The sequence below is a fragment of the Uloborus diversus genome, chromosome 9, assembly GCF_026930045.1.
Source record: "Uloborus diversus isolate 005 chromosome 9, Udiv.v.3.1, whole genome shotgun sequence".
In the NCBI taxonomy this organism is placed as follows: Eukaryota; Metazoa; Arthropoda; class Arachnida; order Araneae; family Uloboridae; genus Uloborus; species Uloborus diversus.
The window spans coordinates 57,190,861-57,216,377 of NC_072739.1; positions in this window are offsets into that span (position 1 = coordinate 57,190,861).

Sequence of the window (25,517 nt, forward strand, 5' to 3'; positions counted from 1 at the left end):
GGTGCTGAAGAGTTGAGTCAACACCAGACACTTTTTATCAGTTGAATCAACAGCAGCCGAAAAAGCAGAAAAGTTCTGAAGTTCGAAGATACAGACTTCCGTCAAAATTAATTAACTATGTTTTTTTAAAAACAAGACAGTGTCCGTCCACATACTACTAAATATATGGTTAACTTTTCATTCCATTAAAAACAACTTCTCCCTTCATCTTCCTATTCTCTCAATATATCATCTAATAAACGTTGTTAGAACTTAATTGAAAAAAATGAATAAATAAATAAAAAAAACTCCTCCTTTTGTAGCTACAGTTGAACTCACTTATAACGACGGATCTCGATATTTCCTTATTGGGCGTTTCGCCTTCAGCTCAGTTTGAATTTTTCCAGATTGACTGAGCCCCAAACAAGGTAAACTGCATTCTCTGGATATTGAGCAGTGCTGGAGTAAATATGTTATTCGATATTTGCTTGTAATTCTGCCTTAGCTTCTGTATATTTGCTTAAGAACTATTATTATGAACTTATTTAAGTTTTCTTGGAAGGTTTCTAACTTATTCCAGATTCTTGAGTGACTTTTATTGGGAAAGTTTCTGAATTTTTCAGAAATACTCCAGGTTAGTTTCACAAATTTACGTATGTTCTGGTTATAATCGAGGTTCTAGACCGGAACTGCCGAATTATTCGATGATATATAATTGGTTCTGCCAACCTGTTCTGTAAAATAAAAAGTGGGAAACTGATTTTATAACGTTGCCTGCGTAGTGCAGCATTGAGCTTTTTATAATGTCTTTTTGAGTCAATTACACTAAAAAAATTTTAAGTGGTGCAAGTCGAACCACTTAGTTCAAAGTTACTTTAAATGCCAAAATGATTCCTCCTCCGGCATTTAGTCCAAAATTTTTATCGATCTCTTCAAATCATGCTGTTTAATGTAAATCAGAAATGATTATCAGTATCACTTTGACATGAGAAAAGTTGTAGCTATTTGAAAATCGCTAACTGAATGTGACTATTGGAAATAGATGCGCCCATTGGGAGCAATCGATAAAAGGTCGACATTGTCATTCTCACTTCGTCCTAAAACTGACAAACTCTTGTTTATATTGAATTACATTTGAAGAAGTGAAAAGTAAACTGATGTTAGTGTACGTTTTAATAAGAGTTTGAGTAAAACATGTTTTAAGTTCAGACCCGAACTGGGTTTTCATTGAAAAGTTTTTCTAAATCATACTGCAGAAGAAAACTTGCCACAAAACAGGGGAAAAGATCTCCAACCATTCGCACTAGTTTATACAAAAGGCTTAAATTTTGGCACTTGTGCCCCTTTGCTTATCATTGCCCGATTTCTATTGTACTGACTTTCGGTCGCTGATTGTACACTAATTAATAAATCAATTCAGTTACTAATTAGTAATTACTTATGCAGATTTAGAGTATTGTTTAGTTTTCACGTTGTTTATAATTTATTTTCTTCATTAAAATCTACATTTTTTTGTGAATATGCATAAGTCAGGCGCAGGAAAAACAAGCTGTAGTTCTTTTTTTCTCTCTCCTTATCCTGTCAATCATAGCGTTATTTGAAATGCTGAGTCCTATAATCAAGCTGAGAAGCCGTTCAACGTTGTATTAAAAAAAAAAAAAAAAGAAATGATGTTTGCTTGTAAATTTTATTACAAATATAAAGGAAAAGTAGAGACATACTTTTTTTAAATTTCCGGTCATTCCTACTACACTGTAAGAAAATTCCGAAACGTTACAGATTATTTCCTAGCAACGTTACGGGTTTTCACGGTTTTTCACCAGTTTTTTAAGAGAAACAAGTACACTTGCGAGAAGTTAAATGAATTGCTACGATAATCATGAATGTTGACTTCTCACTGCTGTGAAAAACATTTTTAACTACCAGTGTGAAAATGTACTCAGCTTCTTAAATAAGTCTTTCGCCTTCAGCTCACTTTGGATTCTTCCATATTGACTGAGTTCCTTACAAGGGCGAACTGCAGTCTCTGGATATTGTAGCTGCGCTAGGTTTGATGGCATATAAGTTATTCGGTATTTGCTTTCAATTCTGCCTTAGTTTCTGCCATATTTACTTAAGGAGCTATTCGTATAACCGTATCTTTTATCTTGGAGGGTTCCTGACTTGCGTTGTGGGAAAGGTTTCTGAACATTCTTTTACTTCTTACTGACTTAATTGCAATGCATCAGAAAATAATTTTTCTTTTATGTTTCAGGCATTATTTTTTAAATTCGAGCACATTTCGAAAAATAAGTTTCAAATGAATTAGATGAGGACAATTAAACACTTGAAATGGGGCAAAAAGATGTTTGCTCAATCAAAAGTTCAACCAGAAGACAATTAAAGAAAGCTCTGAGCTATTCTTTGATGTAATGATTATTTCTCCTCACATAAAAGTGGTTGAAACGATCAAAATTCCGAAAGCAATTATATCGAGTAAATATTTTTTATCGAAAAAAATGATAAAGTAAACGCGATTAAGCGTTAGCTCTTTTATTCGAGCAGAATATTTGCGCTTTTATCGAAGGGAAAGTGAGTGAACACTTAATGAGGGAACTTAGGACAAACATTTTTTTTTCTTCCTTGAATCTTTAGGTTTGCTCTCATTTTTAATCATTCATGAAGGTAAAAAATGTTTTACTTTCGATGCTTTACCGTGGAATTGTTTTCAAAATATTTATTTTTAAATTTCATTGAAAACATTTTTAATCATTTATTAAGAGAAAATACGAGTAAACGTTCTGTTTAAATTAAAAAATCCATAAAAAATAACTTTAAAACGTAGTTTTACAAAGACAATCTTTTAAGACAATGAGTCAGACATTTTCTTGAATGAACATGAAGGAAATTAATTGAAGAGTTAACTAACTTGCATTAAATTAATGGGGAAGTTGAATGAGCAACATTAATCCATTTCGCGACCCCAAAAGACTGTCACTTCACCGACATTTGTAATACAGCGCATGCGCGGCTTCTCTCTGCTCGTTTACGTGCGAGTTTTTCGTTAAGATTACGAGGCTCAGTGGCGCTATCGGCAACGCGTCAGTCCCAAGAACCGTTTAACTCGTGAGTTCGATCCTTACCCTTATATAATATTTTTGAAGGGAAAATTTCTCAGGCACGCTGGGTATTTTTTGAGATGAGAAAAAACAATGTTTCTGATATCGTTGAGACATTGTATTTACCGTTGCCACTTTGAAAATGGACAGCTAATTGTAATAGTTGCGGTTTATATTTCACTGGGTAAGTCTTCAAGCGCAATACGAGAATTTCTGTACGAAAATTTATTTATTTACTATAAAGACACTTTTGCATAGGGATTCTAACATCAACTTTACAGATGATAAGAATCTACCATTAATTGAATTTTTAAAATGAAGTGTTTAATTTAACGATGTTCAATCATTGCAATCTTAGGACTGCAGTTATTCAAATAGATTCGAATCAAAGTTTTTTATTTCCTAATTTAGTTATCACAAACCTACCGTATCAAATTTGGAATATAATACTAATAATGATGATGATCAGGGCGTAAAAGAAATCATGATATTGAATATGAATGATGTATATAAATTTGAAAAAAATATAAAAAAAAGAAAAAACTTTAGTTTTTTGATTAAATCACATTTTTAAAATTTAAATCTGTGTTTTTTTTTTTTTTTTGAAATGAACCTCGAATTATCTGTCATGCCTCAAAATTCGAATTTCTCGGCATGCTAGTCAATCTCACGGCATGTCGGCTCTTTTCGGAAAGTCAACTAAAAAGGGTAAGCATTTCACGCAATCAACTGCAGTAAATTGATTGCGTGGAAAGTTCAGTATGTGTATTGTTTATTATTTTGATGCATTGAAAACTGAATAACGCAAACTAAGAATTTATTTTAAAATATTTCCTATAATTGCATCAATATTTACTTTATAAACGAAATGAAATAGACCAATAAAAATGTATACAATTGATGCTCGGATTGCTGATAAACGTAAAAACTAGACTAGCTGATATTTTGAATCTGCAAATTAGAAAATTTTAATTTTTGAAACTACAATTAATTTTAAATGAAAATTAAACACACACCACACACACTCGCGTGCGCGCGCGCACACACACACACACACACACGAAATACCAAATTTATTTTGCAGTTTTAAGTTTCCACTTCTGCCGGCAGTCCCATGACTACCAAATTTTTTTTAAAAAAATCTGCGTCGCAACCAGGAATGCCGCGACGGGAGCTCACTGTGACCTCCCAAACATTTCTATTCGGCAAAATTATCATCATTCAGCGAAACTTGGAGTTCCATTCGGCAGCTGAGAATTTCCGCGCCCCCAAAAATTTAAGTTCGAGGCACCCCTAGTAGCAACCTGCTGAAACAAATTCTGCTGCCTGTTAAGCAGCTCTAAAATATCCGGTGTAAAAAAAAAAAGAGAGAAAATAAAACGCTGGAAGGGGGTGGGAGGTTAATGCATTGTTAAGTTAAAAATGCCTTGATTAATAGTTAAATAACCCACCTATCTCATTTTTCTCTCACGATACTTTGTTTACGACACTTTTAATTACAGAGTTCTTTGCACGCAACTGTTAGTTTTAAATTCCAATATCGCGCAACATGAAAGTTGGTTGCAGTAATTAAAAAGCCTTTAGCTTTAGATAACACCTGCATCTTTTACTCCCTGAATCGCTTAGCTAGGAATCAATACTTCAGGTTATTTGACATTTTATGGTAGAAATTTGCAGCTGTGCAATCACAAAATGGCGTTTTTCAACGAACGTATTGTGACTTGATGAGGCTAGATTTGTTCTGATGTTACACTTATTAGAAATGCCTGGGATATTCTGTGTGTTTCAATGAAATGAAGTTGTTATATAACTACAGCGAAACCCCGATTCTACGTTTCTCAAGAGATTGGGTTAAAAAAGCGTAAAATACAAGAAATATATAGAAAGCAAAAATAAAATAGAAAAAAACTGAAGGTAGTAGAGATGACTCTTTCAAAAGGTATATTTTCTATGTTGTTGTTGTCGTGTGCCAGTTACGCTGGCAATGGAGTTGTTTCCTTCAGTCAAAAGTAGTACTTTTTGTCATTGAAATTGATAGTATAAGCAAAAAAAAAAAAAAAAACATGGACCCAGAAAATACTTTCATTTTCCCAACAGTTTTTTTTTAATTAAATTTTTTAAAAGGCCGATTTTTGAAATAAGGCGTGGTCTTGATGACGTCACAAATGAAGCTCTTTGGCGCATCTTTCTACCACGTTTCCACGTTATGATAGTCAAGAAGCGAATTAAAATTGCGCTCTACGCTTGCTATCAACCATATCGTTGCCAATACACGTGAGTAAAGATGCGAATTAAATATTTTGCTCTGTGAATGGCAACACAGAATGGCATTGCATCATTTGTGATGTCATTGGACAGAAGCATAAACACTGAAAGCGCACTGATTTAAGTTTTTTTCTTTTAAATATTAAACTTAAACAGATTATTTAAAAAATGGTCAGATCCTACGTTTTTAAGCATGCTCTTTCAGAAAAAAATACTTTTAAAATTTTGGAAACGATCCATTTGTGGTGCGCTGCTACACTTTTCCAACTGCACCGCAATTCGGTGTAAAGTTCGACTTCTACAGTTCACACAAGCCATAAGACCCGTTTATAGGATAGGCAACCATACACAGTATAAGAACACATTCACACAAATATAGGACAAGGACAGAAGAGAGAAAGTACATCTATGCCCGATCCGGGATTCGAACCCGGAATCTCTTTATCGCAGTCAGACTCCTCTGACCCGTAGACAAGACGGTCGGCAAAAGTAAATGTTAACATTGAAAATTAGAACCTAGTAATAAATCGATATCACACAATCAAAGAGTCTTCAATTTTAGTTACGATTCAACTATGAATGAGTGAAATTATTACCAATAAAAAAGCTGAATGTCTGGATCTCTGTCCAGATATCTGTCGGGATGTTTGGATGTCTGTGACGCGTATAGCGCGTAGACCGTTCGACCGATTTTCATGAAATTTGTTACAGAATTAGTTTATAGCATGGGGGTGTACACCTAGAAGAGATTTTTCAAAAATTCGATTTTGTTCTTCTTCTATTCCAATTTTAAGAAGCTTTTACCAAACAAATTATCATACCGTGGACGAGAGCAAATTACCATAACACGGACGAGCAAATTATCATAACGTGGAACATGGGCGAGCAAATGAACATAGCGAATTGGCGAGAAATTCGTCATCCAGTATTTGTAAATATACGAGCTAACGAAATGACCTCTTAATTTTCTACTGCGGGAAAAGCCGTGTGGGTACCGCTAGTTAAGAATAAGACGAAAGGGGGAAAAAAAGGAAAATTTTGTTGCTTATAGAAATTAACAGAAACCTTACAAAATTTAATAAAAGAGAAAGGAAGTCTCCTCCTTCTTTCTTTCAAGAGCAAAATACCTAAATATTGTCCGAACTTCGACATTAAGAAAGAACGTTGCAATTCTAAGAGTTTACCGAACATAATTCCAAAAAACTGAGGAAGCAAAAGCAGACGACTTTTATTCAACATTTGAAATATATTTCAATTTAACTGATTTCAATAAAAAAAAGGCTTGGATCGCTACAAAATAGAGTGTATTTTTAAAAATGTTAATGAAAAAAAGAAACGAAACGAATTTTAAAAACTTTAAAAAAAGGTTCCTTTTTGGTGCGAAAATAAATACTATTCATCTTTAGTTTTTGATTTTATTCTTGAGTTCAATCACTTAAAATCGTCTGACTTGTTTAAGGTAAGCCTCTGATTCCGGTTTTCTAAAAACAATTCTCTACATTTCAGTAAAATGGTAACGATCCAAATGTCGGGTTGGTTGAATAAGATCCCTCGTTAATTAATCACCTCCGTTCTTTTTTTTCCATAGGTAGGAAATGTTCTAAAAATATTGTTTTCCGTTCTTTTCAATGAAACTCAAATCAAGACGATGCGATAATTATTTCGAGTAGAAAGATTCATTTTTGGGTCAAAAATTATATTTCAAATAAAAAAGGGCTATTTATCTTTTTTTCTTTTTTCGAAACGATCTATAAACCTTCCCAGCACTAACCTATACAAACTAAAAATTTCAACGAAATCTGTCCGATAGCTTCCGAGTTTACCGCGGACCTACAAATTTGGAGTTAATGCTTTGTTTATATAAATATTTATTTTAAACAAAATACGTTTGTTTTCCACGAGGGTATCTCGTATCTAAATGAAATACCTAAATTCGCAAAATAAAATGCGCTCACAGAGATTTTCCGTAAAAGCGTCCTCGTTTTATTACTCTACGCACTGAATTTTATCTTACCATTCCGGGATGTTGACTTTTTAAACCATAAACTGGAATCTGCAAAAAGAAAAACAAACGGAGGGACAGGAAAAATATGTTAGGGAGTTAGAATAAAACGTTTTTGTGCTATGCTTTGAAACTTTTCACGCTGCGCTAAGCATCTCTGCTCTCCTTGTTACAGATATTTCTAACGGTAAATAAATGTTCGAAAAAAGTATACATTGAATATAATACAGTTATGTTGCCCTTTAAAGGGTGAAATCCATTATTTCATAGAATAACTAAGTGATTTAGGAAATAACAAGATAAGTCAGTTAAAGTACAGGGTGTCCGAATGACTGTTTTCAAAAATTCATACCAACAAAACGGTTTAGGCTATCAAAACAATTCTTGAAGAAAATTCATATGGCAGGGCATAATTTTTTCCTCTCAGAGTTCCAGGTTTTAGTTCAAAAAATTTTCAATAGATGGCGCTGCAAATACTAAGCCAATAAACTAAAGAGAAATAATTGAAAACACATCACAATTTTTCGAAATCTTGAATGAAGAAAATTACGTAACAAAATTTTCAAAACGTCCATAGTCTGTTATTACAGCATTCCGTTATCGGATGACGAAATTAGCAAACATTTTCTGTAAATTAAAACTTCTATTGGAATTCCACGCTCGTTGATGATTATTTCTTGCCCTGATGGATTTTGCCGCTGTACTACACACTTGGTAAACATTCGAACTAAAACGAGAAATCTGAGAGGAAAAATTCATGACCTGTCACATGAAGATGCTTTAACAATTGAGACAGTGAGAAGCAAAGGGATGTAAGTTGACAGTTTCAAGTTTTGAGTAAAATGCGTTTAAAGTTGCGGGGCTCGGTAGGCTTTCATTGATTTTTTTTTTCTAAATTATGCTGTAAGACAGAACCTACCACGGCTACTAGGACTATCTCTTGTCCCGAGATAGATTAGATGATCACGTACCATTTGTATTTGTTATCTCCAAATTTTTAATTCTGCCACTTACATCCCTTTGCTTCTCACTGCCCCAATTGTTTTTGAAACTCGTTATAAATTCTTGAAAATCTCTTGGTCAACGAACATGTCACTGCAGCCGACGATGAAGGTTTTGAAAATATTGTAATGTCGTTTCATTCCCTTAAAATTTCGAAAATTATAAACTTTTTTTTCCAATATATTCTTTTGATTTTGTGGACTTACTCTTTACAGCGTCATCTGTTGGAGAAATTTTCAACTAAAATAAGGCTGTTCTTAAGTGGAAAAATTTATACCCTGTCGCATGATTTTTCTACGAGAATTTTTTGATTACCATAACCGTTTTCCTATAGGATTCATTACAGGAAATGAAAATTTTGAAGACCCTTAGCCTATTTCAAGACACCCTGAAAATAAAATTATTGAGTTCTACGATTATCTAGGCGTTTTACAGAACAGTGGGGGATCTTAATTTGAGAGCACGCTCCCTTTGGGGGGGGGGGGGTATAGGACTTTCGAGAGATGCGTGAATGTATTTTGAAAGTAAAATGAAAAAGTAGAACTATAAATTCCTCAGTTTTGTGGTCACACGAAACTATTGCAAGCATGACATGCTGTAAACCAACAGTTCGGTTATCTCATAGACTGCAGTTTCGTCATGGTTATGGACTTTGCTGTCTAGAATAAGAAACAATTCAGCTCTAGGCAGATGTCATCTGATTGAAGCCAAGAGTGTTAACAAACTGGTAGATAAAGTAAATTTATCTCACCAGTGAGAATCCGCAGACATGGTGCGGTTCAATTCGTAAATTGAAAGCAAAATTTGGGTATTAAGCAGTACGTTACCGCGCATTATTTTAGACATTGACAACTTTGTTAATTGAGCAGTAAGGTACCTTACGTTATTTTAGACACTATCTACTTACCTCGAGGTTTTAGTGCAGTTTTTCATTTACACTTCTCTAAATCTGGATTTTCAACGCTGCCATACTTAATGTCAACATATCGCTAAAGGCGCTGGAAATAAGCAGAGATCTCTTTGTCACAGATCACGGCCGCACGAGATGGCACTGACGCTTAACGGGCCTTGACAATAAATGACTTTTCTGTGTTAAACCGATGCAGCTCATGCATTCACCAATAGATGTCAACGTTTCAAAGTTTGTTTATTTTTGAATGGACGTCGCCCATTTTGATCGCAAGGGGCGCTGAGCGGAACCCCTGCATCCACCAATCAATGGCAACGTAATGGAAACGGGGGTGTCCTGTAGCGCCCTCTTTGTTGCCATGAGTTTCAACGAGTGTCACTGCCTATAAGAATTAAGTAGGACCATGCACAGTTACAACTTAGTATTATTTTTTTCTTTTTCAGATTTAAGTAATTATGACTAGTTTTGTCATAGAATAACTTAGTACAATATGAAACATTTCATCTGTTCTATACTTTAACTGAATTGCCTTATTATTTCGTAAAACATCTAGTTATTTCATAAAATAACTGAACTATACATGTTAACGGCACACGTGGTCGTGTATGTTTGTGTTTCTCCTTTTGTCGTGTGTGTTTGTGTTGTATACGTTCCTCCCTTAGGTGAAGAAAAAACTTTTGTTCAGCATTCAGCGTGCCAGTTAAGTTGCGCGCCAAAGTTCATCACTTGTGATGTCATAAAGAATGTTGGGAAAATGAAAATTATTTTCTGGGTCCACAGTATTTTTTTTCCTTGCTCATTCTATCAGCTTTAGTGACTAAAAGTAGTATTTTTGACTGATGGAAACAACCCCATTATTGACACGTTTTAGAATAAATACTAAGACTTATGATTTCTCCTCTAGAATTCAAATGGAGGAAGGAAATAACTTTCATTTTACCATCGCCTCTTTCGATGATCAATATTCCCTGATAAAAGTAAAATAGTTTCAGACAACCCTACCGAATGACATATTGCTATTTTTCTTTCTTGCCATTTTGCTTTTCTTTCTAGCAAACCACCTTCTCTAGTTCCCTTCCAATTTGTAAGTTCGAAAGAAGGAATTCCCTCCCTTGACGATTACTTTCGATTTTTTTCCTTCGATCTGACATCAGAAGTACAAGAGCGAAATAAGACTCAGGAATTCGAAAAAAAAAAGATTTTTTTTTTTTTCTTTTTTTTTTAACTCGCAGTTCTCGTTTGTTGCACTTTTGTCACAGCAAGAATTCTTATTTGTGCTAACGAGTGCTCATTGCGATCACTGAAGTGTTTGAATATTTATCAGTTTTTGGTTTTGTTTTCAAATAAAATAGTTTTTTCATTTTTTTGAGCACTCATGATTGCTTATTGCTTTTATTTGACTGTTTTGATGTCCTATGATTTTATTTTCCCTCGCCACACTCTGCAGCACCACCGTCGACCAGCTCCTTATGATGCTGCTCCTATAGCGAAAGCCCTCTCCAGGTTGCATCCATATCCTACACACACGCGCATACATACACAACTACGCACACACACACACAAACACATACACACACATACACAAACACGTACACACACACAAACACATACACACATGCATACATACAGATACCTACACATACACACACACACAACTACCCACACATTCATGCCTGTACACAGACACAAACACATATGCCTACACACACATACACTCATACACTCATGTCTGCACACAGACACAAACACACATGCCTACACACACATACACATACCCCTACACACAAACACACTTATCCCCACACACAAATACGCACGCCTACATACACACACTAGTGATTGCGGAAGACAATTTGAATTCAAGATAACAAAATTCAAATTAATTTCATTTTTTAAATTAATCTTTACCTCCTCGTCAGTATACACGATGTTTCTGAACTCTTCGGAAAAACCTTAAAGACTGATAGAGGGGACGATAAGAAGCAAAAATCATATAGAAAATTGTATATCTGACGCACTACATGTACACAAAGCCGGAACTTGATGGATGCAAAACAGGCGACAAATTTATTACACAAAGACGATTTCATACAACATTTTAATTTTGAGGAAAGGTTTGAAGCGGTTGTTGAATTTTGTGGTCTGCAGTTGTAATACATGCGTCGCAATAAAGACGCAACGATTGATGAAAGTCTGTAGAAATGGCTCGTTTTTGCGACAGTGAGTTCTTTGTCATTGCGACGCATGTACACTAGGGTGGAGTGAAAAAATTAAAATTGGATAAAAGCTAAGTAATAGTGTGGAAAAGTTGTGTTTTGTACAGATATTTAGTCATGCAAAAGAATTTTTAAAACAAAAAATATCTTGAGGGTCCGCTTTTGCTTTGAAACTGACCATTATTGCATCAAAACTGACAAAAGTTATAAAAATTTCCTCAAAAATCAAAATTTTTTAAAAGCTAAGCAACAGCGCGGAAAAGTTGCCTTTTGTATAGATATTTTGTCATGCAAAAACAGTTTTATGACAAATAATATCTTGAGGGTCCGCTCGCGTCTTGAAATTGATCATTATTTCATCTAAACTGACAAAAGTTGTAATAGTTTCATAAAAAATCAAAATTTGATTAAAGCTAAGTAATAGTGCTGAAAAGTTTCCTCTTGTATAGATATTTTGTCATGCAAAAGCATTTTTATAACAAAATATATTTTGAGGGTCAACTCGGACCTTGAAATTGACCATTATTGCATCAAAACTGATACAAATTCTAATGATTCCATTAAAGTCAAAAATTTTCCAATATGATGAAAAAGCACATCAAAGTTGACCGTTTGTGTAAATTACATACCAAACTCAAATATTCAAATAATAAAATATACTAAATATCATATACCTTAAAATCATCCAATATCGAGTTAAAATTAAGTAACATTACAATACTTAGCACACTGAGAAAAATGTATTAAAAGTTATTCCTTTAAAAATATTAGCTTTAATATGCATCAATTATTATTTATATAAAACTAAAAATTATAAAACACTAACAAGTAAAAGCATTTTTGACGTAAAAGATTTTCTGCTTGACAAATGTGACTTTGCACCAAAATGTGATTTTTACATATGATAGATTACAAAATTTAAACATAAAAGTATGAAATTATCAATCCAATTTTTTACAGTCACAGAAATTACACAGCAAAACTAAAGAAGTTACTAAATGAATTCTCAAATTGTTTTTCCTTCAAATTCAAACTATAATCGGCACACTACAAACAATGACGCATAGTTTGGCGGAAAAGTTGGCTTGGAGATCAGTTTTATGACTGACAATATTCAGACTTAGTGTTATATTGCGGCATAAGTTTTCTGGATTCTAATCTTACTCTAATTAATCCTTCTCTCTTGCTTACACCACAAACCGCAGACGATGCTTCTATGACTAATTTAACGCATCGTTCCACTGCTTGAGTGTGACATGGGAGGCTATGGAAATCAAACAATTCAGAAGGTACGCCATCAAGCACCATTTCTTTCAAATCCTTATGTAGAATTCCACTTGTAAGTGGCGGCCCCGTGTGTTCCCAATTTTGCCAATCGATGAGTTCATGGTAGTCTTCAGCATCAAAATTAAACTCTGGAATTGTAAATTTTCGCAATTCAATCGGTGTCATAGATCTTGCATTCATAATTCGACGCAAACCAAGTTCTCTGACACAGTGTCGATCATCTGTGATCATCGCTATCAATATGTTTTCCGGATTCCCAAAGTAACCATTGCGCTGAATCACAGGATCGATTACAGCTTTTAATTCAGAAGAGAGATAACGTGATTTTTTGATTGTTTCAAAGAGGTTTTTAGAACCATCTTTGCAAGAGTGGTTAATTTTAATGGTAAACCACATTGGTGCATACACTTTCATGACATATTCTGCTAATGTGTATAAGTTCTGCGGCGGACTGTCAGTTGTCATGTACAGCCGTAAAATTTTATTTGCCGTCGTTAACCACCGTGAGTGTACTAATGTTCCAGGTTATAGTTTAGACAAATTTTCAGAGCACTGACCGCTAGCTACAGCTTTACAAACATCAAATAAGTACTGTTGATCAGTGTTCAACTCATTTCTGTTTATGTTCGGAAGATTAACCTGAATCGATAGAAACGGTACTACTGGCAACTGTTCACATCCATCCAATGCTTTACCAATGATTCCACAGAATGCGCGTGGATCTTCTGTTTTACCATCTAAGTGTTTCAAAAGATGTCGCAAGGGAAGTTCGTTAGAATGAAGTTGGCATACTAACCATTGCAACGGTTTCTTGAAATGAACTTCGAGAAGCCGTATTACACCTCCCTTTCTTCCAGTATTTACATTGGTTCCATCACATCGAACAGCTACACAATTATCAGCTAAAATGTTATTGCTTGTTATATAGTCAGTTATACTTCTGGTGATGTTTATCGCTGTGCCACCGGCTGGAGTCACATGGCTAAGGTACTTAGATCCAGGTTCTTGAAGCAAAGTAACATGCTCTTCAACTACTGTTTTACGGTATTTTTGCCATCTAAGCTTGCAAGTTGTAACGTTTTATTCTTTCTGCTATCGAAATACAAAGCACGAAGACTTCTCGAAGTTTCCGTCTCTTGTACCAGTACCTTTCTTCTTTTCTTCTGTTTCTCTCGAATGATTTTGCTGCAATCAATCACGCATGAAGAATCTTGTTCTGTAATCAAACCCACATCTTGAAGCACAGCACTTGCTATTGTTGCCGCAGCTCTATCTGAAACACCGTATCGGTCACATTCCCTTGCCAATGTTGGTAAAGGAACTCGTATTTGTTGAGAGTTGGGTGGTAACTTCGTGGAACATGGTGTCTCCTACACTTTTGCTCTAAAATTCGAAGTATAAGTCAGGAAAATTTTCCTCATTTATGTCCATTTCTGATGAACTTGAAGTTGATTCTAAAATCATAGGTGTTTCACTTTCAGTTTGTTTTGCAACTTTAGAAAGGCGAGCATTGTCTTTTGATTTTCTCTCTGCCTTCCGTCGAAGTCTTTTTGTTGCAGTTAAGTCAACAGTGCTCATGATCATTTTTCTAACAGTTCTCTGGTCATGAAGAAACGCCTGTTCTTCCACAGGAACTTTGCGGGACTTTTCACAACTACAAGAGGAAAATTTACATTTACAAGACGAGATATCAAACAATTTTTGTTTTGCATCCTCAGCGAATGCTTTTATTTTGACCAGATGACGCTCATTTTTCTGTTTTCGTATAGATTTTAATAATTCTTTGTACTTGGTATTGTATGAACGAATGAGTTGAAGAACACGAGTGTGAGTAACTATAGGTATTAAAGATTTCCTCCACAGTTCTTCGATTTGTAAAGCTACTGCCTCCTGAGACTTCAACTACCGTGGGTTCTTTCGTTATTTCATCTGTCTTTAAATGGTTTCTGACATGCAAATAGTATTTCGTCATGTCTTCATACGTGGGCAAAACTAGCTTACTTAACTCTTTTGGGCATTCCAAACACAGGACACTTTAATTTAGTTCTCGTTTTAATTTTGCTACTAGTAGCCATTTTCCTTACAACTCGACTAACAAATCGACACTCAACTGCTCACATACACTCATTCGAGAAAAACAAATGTTCGACTATGTAGGCAAGGAATAATCTCTGCTAAGCAATGTGATTGCTTATTTTTCCTCAGATGACATGCGAAACAGGTGTCACATGGCTTTGGACGAATTCATTCCTCAAGCTAAGAATGAGAGGGAGGCGAAGTACCCTATACGCAGAGACTAAAAGTAAAGGCTTTCAAGGGCCTCCCTTGAAGTAAATAAATAGGCAAGATAAAAGTGTTTTCCCTCATATAGTGATATTCGAATTCTTTCATGACATTTACAGTTGATTTACGGAAAAGAAAAATAGAGACTTATAAAAACCGTAGTTAAAAAAGTAAGATTTTTCAGGAAAAAAAAAGTAAAAGCAGATATTTAAAATGAAATCTAGGATATAAATATATGAATTCTAAGTTTATAGTTTCAAATAACAATTTTTTAACTGATTAAATTAAGTACAGAAAAAACGAAGTTGCGATTAATTCACCACAAAACAAAAGCAAGTTTTTGAAATGCAAGGTCAAAGCGACCCACAGAACTAAAAAGTAAAGTTAAAATAATTTTTCCCTATTCTTTATGGTACCCAGTCACAATTCTTTCCCTCCACCAAAAATTGAGCATCTAAAATAAAAATTACTTGCATTAAAAGTGGAATTTTAGGAAAAAAGTGTAAATTTTGTAAACTTCAAGGTCAAAGCGGACCCTCAAGATGGAAAGGTAGAGCAAAAATATTTCAGCCCTTTCTTTGTGGAACCAAACCACAACTTTTCCGCGCTATTAGAAGTTGAATTTCAAAAAAAAAAAAAAAAATTTTGCCTATACTTTCACTCCACCTTAATGTACACTAAAAAATTTCAGACACGTTACTGAGTATTTCCGTGTAACGTTTCGGGATTTTAATAGTTTTCATCCACTTCCTGGAAATATCAAGTATCATTGTCAAAAAAATTCCTGAATGGCTACAAGTTGCAGGAATGAAGACTTCTCTCTGTTGTAAAAAATATTTATACCTCCCAGTTTAAAGATTAACTGAGAGTATTTATAAGGTGTATCGAGTTTGATTCAATTACAGCTCGTCCTGACTGATTAAGCTCCTAAAGTGGGCGAATAAGTCTTTGGACTACTGAGCTTCGCAAGAATTGCAATTCCGGCTTAACACTGCTTCTGGAGCTGTTATGCTATTCATATCTCAGATTCCTTTGAATTCTAGAGGCACGACTGGCTCTAAACGTGAAGGTTTCAGGATAATTTCAAGAAGGTTACTGAGTTTAAGGGGAAACTTTCCTGGTTTTTGCGAGATATGTTACTGGCAGAAAATTGGCACGTCAGCTGCCTATTATTATCCAGGAACGTTTCTGAATCGTTTTTACATTGTATTACTGCTGCAGGCCGCAAGTTTCAATTATTACTTTAAACCTTTCTTGAAAACTAAATTGCTGTATGATATAGTCTTTGTGTGATAAATTTTTAACCTGATTTGCATCCATCAACTTCTGCTTTCGTGTGCATGTAGTGCGTCAGATATGTAATTGTAACCAATGTTTCTTTATGATTTTTGCTTCTTAGCGCCCCCTCTACCACCCCTTAAAGTTTTGCCCATGGGTTCAGAAACACCCTGCATATGAGAGAGGTTAATAACCAAACTTTGAGAACACACTTTTTTTTTCACGAAACGACCGCTTCCATTTCTGATTAAATAACAACTCAACTCCTCTTGAAAAGGATGGTATTAAACAGAAAATCTTTGGTGTGCTGAACACAAAAAATACTGGATGCCATAACTAACCCATTTTCGTAAAATCTGAGCAAATATTTTCTCCTTTCACTCTGATGCTCGAAGATAAATTCCAAGTATCCCTTTCTTTTGTCACGTTCAGTAAAACTCCGTTGACGTTCTCATGCCAAATATCAATAAAAAGTTCAGTATTGGTTAAGCTACTTCCGCGCCATATTTGACCACATCTCTCTACTCAGGATCATCAGCAGTTTTCTCTTTCCAGAAAGGAAGTTAATTCATTAAAATAAGATGTAAAATATCATTAAGAGTACTTGGTGTTGTTCAGAAGAATATATCCCAACAAAACATAAATGTGAAAAAGAAGCCAAGTTCGGTCGAAATGAGGTTCGAGGCAGACGGTGTCCCCGACAAAAAATAGTTCAGATCTAAACTGTTACCAAATTCCATAGCAGTTCCACATAGATGTTGGATTTCCCCATGTTCTTCAATTCATTTAGAAAACAATTTTTTACTTTCTTTGATAGTGGATTTTAAACTTGCGGCAAGTTCTAGTCATCGCTATTTTTTTTTTTTTTCAAACTTGCCAAGTTTTAAATCCATTATTAAAGAAAGTGAAAAATTGTTTTCTAAATGAATTGAAGAGCATGGGAAAATCCAACATCTATGTGGAACTGCTATGGAACTTGGTAACAGTTTAGATCTGAACTATTTTTTGTCGGGGACCCCGTCTACCTCGAACCTCATTTCGACCGAACTTGGCTTCTTTTTCACATTTATGTTTTGTTGGGATATCAGTACTTTTTGAAAAGCTAAATCAAAGGTTATGTTCTAATTCAGACGATTATAAATGCAAAAGCGTATAGAACTACGTGATTTCCTTTTTTCCCCCTGCTTTTACGGTTCACTGGTTTGCGGTTTCTCTTTATTAGAAGTTTTGAAGATATTTCAATAGCTGGGGACTTGGTGCGATCGCCAATTTTAGGCAGTAATCGTCTGTTTTTTCCCATTTATCAGCAAGGCCAAAGTACATTAGTTCTTGGTCTTTGACGTCCTCAGATTTGTCGACAATTAGGAAAATTGCTGACTCATCTCAAAATCTGTCTGGAATTTATTGTTTATGGGGATAATCATAAGGTAGATCGTAAAATATGCAGAATTGGCGAAAATATTTCTCAATTGTTGAAATTATTGCTGCCATTTTTGCTCCTCCTGTAAAATTTTGCATTTAATTGAGATCTAAAGATTTTATAAATTTTAAAGCTGGTTATTTTTGATTTTAAAGGCTTAGCTCTAGATTTGCAATTTTAATTATTTAATGGATCATTTTTCATTTTAGCGGAATTTAAAGAATCGTTTAAAGCCCCATTTTGGTTAGAAATTTAACTGTTAATTTAAAACATCAACAACCTTGTTTTGGCAACGTTCGACGAGCCCTTTTGTTTTGATTTATTTGGCGAAATATTTTGCAATCGTGCGGTAAAATGATTACGCCATGATGCTCATAACAAATAGCGTAATTTTTTGCTACTTTAATGTAGTTTTTTTGACTTTTTAGATTTTTCCCTTTACATATGCATGAAAATCTATCTTTATGCCAAATTTCAAGTATGTGAAACACTTGGAAGTTCGTAAACATTTTGATGAGTGAGTGAGTCAGTGTTAAAAATGACACTTTTCAGATCTTAATAATTCCATAACTATAAGAGGTACACTCATGAAATTTCGGATTATAGGTCTACTATGCAGCTTATTAGACATACAAAATTTCAAGCACGTAGATTTAATAGTTTTTGAGAAATGAGGGGGTCAAAAGTAGCTGGAAATGGTTCGTGTAAGATACACACTGGCAGATGTGTCGCCTGATTTCCGAACTTGGCTGACACACTTGCCGTGTGTCTAAATTTTCCTAAATTTTGAACCAAAAAAGTGTAATTAACTTGCACAATGATTTCGTCACAGTGAAATGTTTTGAAACACGCTTAGGAAAATTAGCTTTTTAACACTGAACTTTCAAATATTTCAATATTTGGTGAAACGAAATGGATAGATCCTTCTTTGTTTGTTTGCTTATTTCCAAAAAATGCTTGTTGGTGTGTTCGTTGAGCAACTAAGATTGCACTTTTCCACTTCTTGGCTGCAAGTCAACTGCTTTCACAAGTCTTTGTGATTGGTAGATGGCGAATCACGTGAAATAAGCAAACGTATGTATGCTTGTATTTTATGTCTTCGAGAACGGCCGGGAGCTGCAAGCTAAGCATCAAAAACAGAAGAGAAAAAAAAGAAAGGAAAGAAAAATCAGAATTTTCCATGAAACTCATTTTTTCCTCTAATCTTCATAGAACTGTAATTAACGGAGGCATTAATTACAAAGGAAGTTAAAATCTTTTTACAGATTTGGTTTTGAAAACCTACTGGTACTTAAAAAAAAAATTGGTACCAATCAATTAAGCGGATTTTTCTGCATTTTATGTGATTTGTGAAGAGATTCTAAATTAATTAAAACTGGAGCTATAAGTGCTTTAGCTCGAAGTCGAAAAAATTTCCTCAATCGCATTGATTAGTTTTTTCTCATCTTATTTGTTTGTCTTGGAATCCAAATCTTTTTGCATCTTGTTGATTCATTTTTTTTCGAAAATGTTATTTATTTTGAAATAAGTTACCGCCCTAAACCAGGGCTAAGGCAGAAATACATAAAATACACCGACAGCTCAGTTATTCGGATGGAATAACTGAGCTGCTGGCGGTGTATTTTATGTTATTTATTTTCTTTAGCAAAAATAGAAAAATACACCGACAGCTCAGTTATTCGGATGGAATAACTGAGCTGCTGGCGGTGTATTTTATGTTATTTATTTTCTTTAGCAAACGATATATCTTTTCGCACCTTGTGATTTTTTGCCCCCCCCCCCCCCCCCGCCGCAAATACTATTAACAGGCGTTTTGTTGAAGGGTTATACTTTTGATTAAAGATTTTAATTTTTCACGCTTTCATATCTTACGTTTTGTTTAACACAGTACATTTCCATTACATTTCTATTTCCTTCAACATCACTACTCAAAATTCTAACAATAAATTTGGCCTAACTTATCGCGAGAAAATCTTACCAGTTAAAACTAATTTTAAATAATGACTGAAATTCAATTTATTCTTCTGTAGAAAAATCTATTTTTTTTTTTAAAGCTATCATTATTCCGTGAAAATAATATTTTGACACGCCATTCAATCAATCGGTTCGATAAATCACTTTATTGTTTTATTATGGTGAGATATTTTTATCTGTATAGCAGGAATTGATATCTTTCGTCTTTTTTTTTTTAGCAAGCACGTGATTTTACAATAAGATGCTTCACTTTATAAATGAAAATTACCCCTATTATCATGTTACTGAACAAGAAAATTTCTATATTTATTGACTATTTATTTATTTATTTTTAAGAATACTGAATTACTTATTGCAATGGGGTTGTTTGCAGCAGTCAAAAGTAGTACTTTTATTTACTGAGTTGATCGAATTAGCAAAAAAAAAAAAAAATAATAATAATAATAATAACATGAAGCGAGGAAAAACTTTTACTTTCAAAGAGTTTAATTTTTAATTAATTCTTTTTAAATGTCCTTTTCAAATAGGATGTGGTTTTATGACGTCACAAGTGATGAACTTTGGTGCGCTATTCCACTAGCGCGCTGAATGCTTACGCCTACTGTCTACCGCATGTCTAGGTTATGATGATTCAGAAGTGAATTCAACATTGCCTTCTACGCTTGCTCTCAACTATATCTTTGCCAGTACAAGTGGGTAAAGAAGCGAATTAAATATTGTGCTCTGCACTAATGGCATCAGTGAAAGGCATTTCATCACTTGTGATGCCATGGGCAGAAGCGTAAGAAATGAAATTGAATCTGCGCACTGAATAAAATAATTGTTTAAAAATATTAAACTTTGTCAAATTATTTTAAAAAATGTCAAATCCTATGTTTTCAAGCATGCTCTTACAGAAAAAATACTTTTAAATTTTTGAAAATAACCCCACCATTACCTCCGTTCCCCCCCCCCCCCCCCCCAACAATATTTCACACCATTCACTCTTTTTGGACATAATAAAATTGCGTCTTTTTTGTTTTATGTTTTTTTTTTTTTTTTTGGAGTCTTGTAATTTTTAACATCCCGTATGAATTCTAACGCACAGTTGCAAGCGATTGTTATAACTTGAGGTTTGCTACAGAACCTGATTTAAAACTTCCCCAACTATCGATTTTTATGGTAGCTGTGATTCAAAAACAAAAACGGCGTCAAAACTCCTCCTTTTTTCCAATATTACATGATCAATCAAAAGTAAGGTATTCAGAACGCCTATTTGTTTTTTTTTTTTTTACAGCAATTTAAAGTTATATGTTTTGAGAAGGAAAAAAATTACTTTTTAATGTAAAACTCTTAATTTAGCAGAAAATCATCGATTACGGGAAAAATGAAAAACTATAAATTTGTTTTTTCTAATATCAAACCTAGTCAAGCAACTAAACCCAGAAGATAACTACCTGGAACTGCGAACTAAGGAACTAAAATAATTATACCATAAATACCGTCTTTCGATGTGCATTTACAAAGGAAAAAAAATAAAACTAGAAAAAATCTCTGAAGTAAGCTTACTAAATTATTTTTTAAAATAGGACACCAGTTTTTTTTTTTTTTTTTTTTAATTTGAATTGTTTCTCACAAAAGATTGCTTGTTTTTCACGGAAATAGAAACCGGTGAAAACCCGGAACGCTGCTGGAAATAATTTGTGACGTTTCAAAATTTTCATACAGTGGAGAATTAAACCATTTCTACTTGTTTCTAAGAGATTCTTAATACTGGATAATCAATATGAAAATTGGCAACTTCGAACCAAAAAACAACTAATTTGCATGAACATTTATTAGAAAACATTCATTAGTAAATATAAACTAATTCTTCTCTTGCATGAGCATGATCAATTTATATTGGTCTGCTTACATTATTTACTGCTTACATTTATCTGCTTGCATTATTACATTCTTTACATTTATTAGTAAACATTTACTAATTCTTTTCTTGCATGAGCATGATCAATTTATATTGATCTGCTTACATTATTTACTGCTTACATTTATCTGCTTACATTATTAGATTTTTTATATTTATTAGTACACATTTACTAATTCTTCTCTTGCATGAGCATGATCAATTTATATTGATCTGCTTACATTATTTATCTGCTGACATTTATCTGCTTACATTATTTTACTTTCATTATTAGATTATTTACATTTATTGGTAAACATTTACTAATTTTTCTCTTGCATGAGCATGATCAATTAATATTGATCTGCTTACATTATTCTGCTAATATTATTAGATTATTTACATTTATTAGTAAACATTTACTAATTTTTCTCTTGCATGAGCATGATCAATTTATATTGATCTGCTTACATTTATCTGTTTACATTATTCTGCTTTCATTATTATATTATTTACATTTATTAGTAAACATTTACTAATTCTTCTCTTGCATGAGCATGATCAATTTATATTGATCTGCTTACATTATTTACTGCTTACGTTATTCTGCTTACATTATTAGATTATTTACATTTATTGGTAAACATTTACTAGTTTTTCTCTTGCATGAGCATGATCAATTAATATTGATCTGCTTATTTGTTTACAATTAAATCAACTTATCAACACAAAAGCGCAAGAGCATTAAACGCATAAGGAGTTTAGGAATAAATTAGGGATCAATTTGTTCTGCTATTAAGAGCTTACTACGTCTCAAATGATCGATGAAGTAAAGATCCACGAGGCCAAAGAATAGCCAATCAATAATCTCTCTCTCGGTAGCAATTTATTAGCTTCCTCCACTCATAGATTCTGTCCCCCCGTACGCTTAAGAGCGGGTTGATGTTTTTATTCGGTTATGTAGTTTTTATTGGTTTATTTTATAACTTTTTCTTGTGTTTCTTTTTTTTTCTTTTTTTTTTTAATTTTTTCCATCGAACTTAGGAGGAAGGGGATTTTGGTTTTTGGTTTGAAATTTGACAGTTAGATGTATTCTAAAAAAGGAGTTCTCAACTTCTGCTTCAGAGGATCGGCACCATTGAGAAGGAATAGATGGAGAGAGTGCAACCCTACTATCCCGATACGGCAACAGTACCATGTGACTTGGGGAGCAATTTCGAGTTGACCGTAACCGCTGAAGAAGTTTTCATTAGCTGAAGCCATGCATGATGGCAACCTTTAACTGTAGAAGAGAAAAATCAGATTTATAGTAATAGTGCAGTATTCTAGCATTGTAAACTGTGGGGAAAAAGCCACACCAGGAGGTCCGGTAACTTTTCCCTAGCATGTACGAATGTTTTTTACTTCTAAATAAAGAAAAAATAACATTTATATGCATTCAACAAGTACGTATTCCACAGTTGCCTATAATTTTTAAACTTTTGAACATATAAATCCATAAATTTTCAGTCAATAACTGAACACTTTAAACTATTTGTATATGCCAGTTATTTCAGGGAATAAACATCAAAATACATGAAAAATGCAGTTACATTACATTTTAAAATCCAGAAAGAAGTGAGGAGAGGGAGTTTGAATGATAGGCCTGTATTTGTATCCGTTATTTATTTATTTATTTGTTTATTATTATGCGGTAAAGGAATTGGAGCCAGAGTTGCTCTGATGTGTATTTCTTTTCCCCGACTTCATAATAAGCGCCGTCGCGTCGTCTGAATAATATTTAATGCCAAAATAGCGATTGCATGCCAAAACGCGACAACTTCCCAGCCAAACAAGTCACCTGACCTGGGAAACATTGTATCCCAAGCTTATTTCACTGAGACATTTGCTATGGCTCCCTCCATTAGTATTCCTTCTCAATGATCGGCACCGGTCTGCGAAAAGTGACCCGACCTTGGAGATTTTTACGTGGCAGCGTTGACAAGTTACTTATTAAGTTAGTGATATTTTATGTGATATTTTTACGTTAATTTTGAAATTACGTTTTATTATTTTTTTATGTTTTTCTCAGAGGTTTATGAATGCATTAATAATTATAATATTTAGGGGAGACTCGGGAAGAATTGCTGCAGGTGCATAAAAAAGGCATCTGTTAACATTTGATTCGAGCATGTCGATATCTTTGTCCAAACACAAATATGTTAACTGATGGGATGAAAGTTCAAACCAATCAAGGAGTTAAGCAGAATTGTGGCTTGTCTCCAGGGGCGCCGACTTGCAAAAATCATTGGGGGGGCTGGCCCAGTCATCACCGGGGGTTTAGGGGGTTATGTAACCCCATGGAGGTTCCCCCCCCCAAAATAAAGGTCGATTGTTGTGCATTGAAAATGCCAATTTACATATTTTCTGGTGTGTATAATTTAAAAAACAAACAGTATGTGGTATATGGCGTTTTCAAAGTAAAACAATCCAAAAATTGGTATACAAATTTTTCTGGTTCAACTAGATCATGTCACTTGTCTTAGTAAGAGACATTTTTTTGTTCTATTTTATGGGGAGTCATGCAGTGCAGTAGCTAGGCATGGAAAAGGTAGGGCGCTTGACTTGCATTGAAGGGCACTGCCAGAGAGACCGACTTAAAAAATATCGGGGGAAAGGGGGCATGCCGCAGGAAATTTTCTAAATTTGAGAGGAAAAATAGTGAGTTTTAAAGTTTTTTTAAAATCATATAATCAACATTAGAACCTCGAAAACTCGACAAGCCCGACACATATTTTTTGGCTTCGAAAAACGGAAGAAATAAATACAAACACACACAGTATTTTTGTAAAAAGGAAATTTAATTTACGCATGCTTTTTAAGACCAGTTGTTTTTACATTAGTGACATCGGCTAACATATTCAAGTGTAAACGTAGTCTCTCAATGTCTAGGTCATTTTTGAAAAACTCAGTTGATTTTTCAAAATGTTCTCTTCTCTTTCACCTCTGTTTAATAAAAGCAAGCACTCTTGTTCAACTGCAATGACCTGTGTGCGTCCAGTTGATGTAAATCGCCCAATAATGCAAAATTGCACCATTTTACAAACCTCAATTTATATTGCCTTGTAGTACAGTCAACTCCCGTCTTACACGAGGGATGCATTCCAAGACCTCTCGCGTAGGTCGAATTTTTGCGTTGTGAAAAAGGGTATGTGTAAAATTTTTTATAAGCGTACCCAATTATTTTAGACACTTGTAAACACCCCCTCAAACTGTTAAAAACCATCTCTTAACTAACTGTACATTACTGTCTCTTACATAAAGAACTGAATGTTTACTTGTATTTAAAAAAAAACGTTTTATTCAACATAAAATACTGCTACGATGTACAGAATCAATGATTAATGGGAAAGAAAGAAAAAATAAACCGGTATACGGTAGACACAGTATATAGTAAGAAAAGCAAATGCATCTTTAGTTGTACTGTACAGTCGATCAATTAATGATATTCGTACACAATACATGAGCAGTTTCCATTTTCATAAATTTTTGCAAGACACTACTCGGTGAATTTTTAAGGATTTCCTTTTCTTGACTTGTAATTGTATGTACGGAAGAATCACTCATACCTAATTCTCGTGCTACCTTCAACGCATTTTTTAGTTGACCATCAGCTTTTCAAGAAGCTCTAGTTTTTCTTTAATTGTCATGAAACTTTTTCTTTTTATCTTCACAAACTTTAGATGAAACAGCGCTCTTGGGTGTCATTATATTTCATTAACTTTCGCATTTAAAATGAAAAGGGAACTTCTACTCTCAGCGATGGTAAAAGGATAAAGATACATTCATGAAAAAAAAAATTTTAGTAGCCAATAACAAAGCTGATACGAACACACCACGATTCCCTTCCGAGAATTTTCGTGTTGTAGTGAGGAATTCGCG